Genomic DNA, 3,869 nt, shown 5'->3' on the forward strand with positions numbered 1-3,869 from the left:
AGCCAGGGATTGAACCCATGCTGAGCAAGTGACCTGAGCCACAGCAGTGATGCCAGATCTTTAACCCACTAGGCTACCAAGGAACTCCTGTGATTTACACTTTAAAAGGATTACTCTGGTTGTGTTATTTTAGTTAAAGCCTAATTTTCTGCATTGATATTGAACCTAAGAATAGATGATTTTTTTCCCAGGTAGGTTAATAGTTCCTTAGGGAATCACCAGCAGTGCCTGCCTGTGGAGAAAAGACTCTAGAGGAACAAGGAATGGAAGCAGAGAGACCACTTAGCCACTGCTGGAGTCTGGGCAGTGCTGAAGGACCACTGGACTAGGGGATAGCTGTGGAGGCAATGCAGAGTGTGGGGTTTGGGATACATGCTCATTTAATAACCATTTGTGCTAGTTCTTCCCTAGGCTAATGAAGTAAAATCACTATCCCTACTTTATGGATAAGAAAACGGAGTTCCTACTGTGAGTCAATGGGTTAAGAACCCAACATAGTGTCTGTGAGGATGTGAGTTTGATCCCTGACCTCACTCAGTGTGTTAAGGATCTCGCATTGCCACAAGCTGCAGCTTAGGTCACAGATGCAGCTTGAATCTGGCATTGCTGTGGCTGTGCAGTAGGCCAGCAGCTGCAGCTGCTATTCCACCCCTAGCCTGGGAACTTCCATAAGCCACAGGTGTGGTTCTAAAAAGAAAAAAGAAAACTGAGACTCAGAATGTTTCACTAACCTTTCCAAGGTCACATAGTTAAGAAATGAAGAGTGGGAGTTCCCATCGTGGCTCAGTGGTTAACGAATCCAACTAGGAACCATGAGGTTGCAGGTTCAATCCTTGGCCTTTCTCAGTGGGTTAAGGATTCGGCATTGCCATGAGCTGTGGTGTGGGTCGAAGATGTGGCTCAGACCTCACATTGCTGTGGCTGTGGCTCTGGCATAGGCCGGCAGCTACAGCTCTGATTAGACCCCTAGCTAGCCTGGGAATCTCCATATGCTGCAGGTGTGGCCCTAGAAAAGACAAAAAGAAAAAAAGAAAAAAGAAATGAAGCATGGACTAGAACCCATATCTCTTGATTCTCAAAAGGAGAGACTTGTTGGATCTAGAAGATCTTGGAAGGCAAGCCTGGGACATGGTGATGCCAGCCATGCGATTAAAAAATTCCAAGTAGGGCCAGCACTCTGAGAGCTCCAAGTCTTGGGACAGCCCGAAGATCCCAGGTCGTGGTGCCAGGCATGCTGTGGCTGAGCCGCAGCACCTGAGGACCCCTTTTATTCCATCTTGTGGGATTTTGCCTGAGAATCTGGCTCTCCCTCCCGCTGCAGTGGAGGGGATGTTCTCAGGTCCGTTGAAAGGTTAAGGGGCCACCGCTTCCTCTTGGGGAACAGGCAGAAGACAGTGTCCGTACTTATTGAAGATTCGGAGGTAAAGGAACACAGAGAACATTTGTGAGTTGAGGGGGGACCCCTCCCTCAGGCTAATGGGGTGCAGTGGGAAAATTGTTTCCTACCAGTTGTTTAAACCTCACTCAGGGAGTTCCCATCATGGTGCAGCGGCAACAAATCTGACTAGGAACCATGAGGTTGTGGGTTTAACAACCCCTGGCCTTGCTCAGTGGGTTAAGGATCCGGCATTGCCGTGAGCTGTGGTGTAGGTTACAGATGCAGCTTAAATCCTGTGTTGCTGTGGCTGTGGCGTAGGCCCGCAGCTACAGCTCTGATTGGACCCCTAGCCTGGGAACCTCCATATGCCGTGGGTGTTGCCCTAAAAAGACAAAAGGCAAAAAAACCCAACTCACTCAGAAGGCAAGATGAGGAAGAGTCAGGAAACCCTAAAAGAAATGATTTGAAGCATCAGAAATATTTAACTCTGGGAGTTCCTGTCATGGCACAGCAGGAACGAATTCAACTAGTATCCATGAGGATGCGGGTTCAATCCCTGGCCTCGCTCAGTGGGTCCGGGGACTCGGCATTGCTGTGAGCTTGGTGTAGATCACAGCTCGGATCCTGCATTGCTGTGGCTGGGGTGTAGGCCAGCAGCTGTAGCTCTGATTTGACCCTTAGCCTGGGCACCTCCATATGACCCAGGTGTGGCCCTAAAAAGCAAAAAAAAAAAAAAAATTAACTGGGAAGAGACAAGATGACAAATACTTTTCAATATCAAAATGGTTGTTTGGGAAAGAGGGGGCTGCCGACCGCAGACAGACAGCATTGCCCCGAAGGCAGAATTATAGCCGATGGGAGAAAATTGCAAGAAGGCAGATTCATGCTCAATAGAAGGGAGAAATGTCTTCCAATTAATCCTGCCAAAATAATAGAAAAGCCTCGGTTTTTTTTTTAAATAGCAATAATAAATTAACAATACTGCATGTTTACATCTATTAGGTTGAACCATGTAAAACTGCTGATGTTCAACCATTTCTGACCTACAAAAAACAGCAGTTTCCTATGGCTCGACTTACTACATTTTCCATCTCAGAATAATTTCCAAAGTCCTTTTAATGGCTTACAAGTCCTCACAGGATCTGTCAGACCCTGTCTTTCTCCCTTCCTTCCTTCCTTTTTAAAATGGGAGTTCCCGTTGTGGTTCGGCAGGTTACATACCTGCCTAGCATCCATGAGGATGTGGGTTCGATCCCTGGCCTTGCTCAGTGGGTTAAGGATCTGGTGTTGCGATGAGCTGCGGTATAGGTTGCAGATATGGCTTGGATCCTGTGTTGCTGTGGCTGTGGCTGTGTCTGTGGCGTAGGTAGGCAGCTGCAGCTCCGATTTGACCCCTAGCCTGAGAACTTCCATATGCCACAAGTGCAGCCCTAAAAAAAGCAAAAAAAAAAAGAATAAATGTGGAGCACTTCACAAATTTGCAGATCACCCTTTTTTACAGGGGCCATGCTAATCTCTAGATTGTTCCAATTTTAGTATATCTGCTACCAAAGCAAGCACCTATCCTTTCTTTTTTGGCTGCAGGTGCAGCGTGTGGAAGTTCCCCAGCCAGGGGTTGAACCCACTCCACAGCAGCAACCCAAGTCACTGCAGTGACAATGCAGATCCTTAACTGCACCGCAAGAGGACTCCCCTATCTTTCTTCCAAGAGGATTTCCTACCACCGCTCTTTAACTCTCCCTGGACAAACACTTCGCTGGGCCTTGAACCCGCCTGCATGATCAGGACACTCAACATGGAGGTCAAGATGGCGGTTTGCTTGCTCTCTCTCCATCCCCTGATTGACCAGGACCTGCCTCACCTACACCCCACTCAAATGATTAACCTTCCCCCTTAATCACAGACCCTAATCCGTAAATGCCTACATGCTTGCCCACATCCCAGCTAGTGCTTGTCTTAATCTTTAGATCAGAATGGCTCCCTTCAATTGTCTAACAAAGGGAAGAGCTCAAACTTGACCCATAAAGGCACTTGGCCTGAGGGGCTAGGAGGGCTGTGCCCCTTTGCTGGTGTCCCTGATAATCAATGAGCCATCCTAATACCCCTGTTAAGTGACAATCTCCCCCCCCCCAACCCCCGCTCCTCGAGAGAAACTGCTTCTATGCCTGGGTGTCACTCCAGGACCCTTTTGCTCCAGACCTCCCATCTATTAAACCACTGATGTCTCTGTCGTGGACTCCAGGCTCTTTCTTCCTTCTTGAGGCTAGGCAAGAACAGGGCTTGCAGACCCGAGTGGCAGCCCAACACCTCTAATCTCATTTCTTGCCTCAGGGCCTTTGCAGCTGCTGTTCCCTCTTCCTAGAATATTTCAAGTTTACCTGTCCCCTTATCTTAGGGGCTTTTTCTCACCACCCACCATAAAGTCCATCAGACTCCTCTTCCTGCTGTCCCTCAGTGTCCCTCATCCCCTGCTGTGTCGTCAGAGCCTGTA

At 48.3% G+C, this 3,869-nt stretch overlaps 1 non-coding gene across 1 annotated transcript; it reads right to left on the reverse strand.

The window, feature by feature from the left end:
• Nucleotides 1–2,832: 2,832 nt before the first annotated feature.
• Nucleotides 2,833–2,934, reverse strand: LOC125130223 (U6 spliceosomal RNA). Its single transcript, XR_007135714.1, has one exon. It is a non-coding gene; the product is annotated as a U6 spliceosomal RNA (small nuclear RNA).
• Between the last annotated feature and the right edge of the window lie 935 nt (nucleotides 2,935–3,869).

This window comes from Phacochoerus africanus, chromosome 6 (genome assembly GCF_016906955.1).
Source record: "Phacochoerus africanus isolate WHEZ1 chromosome 6, ROS_Pafr_v1, whole genome shotgun sequence".
NCBI classification, from domain to species: domain Eukaryota; kingdom Metazoa; phylum Chordata; class Mammalia; order Artiodactyla; family Suidae; genus Phacochoerus; species Phacochoerus africanus.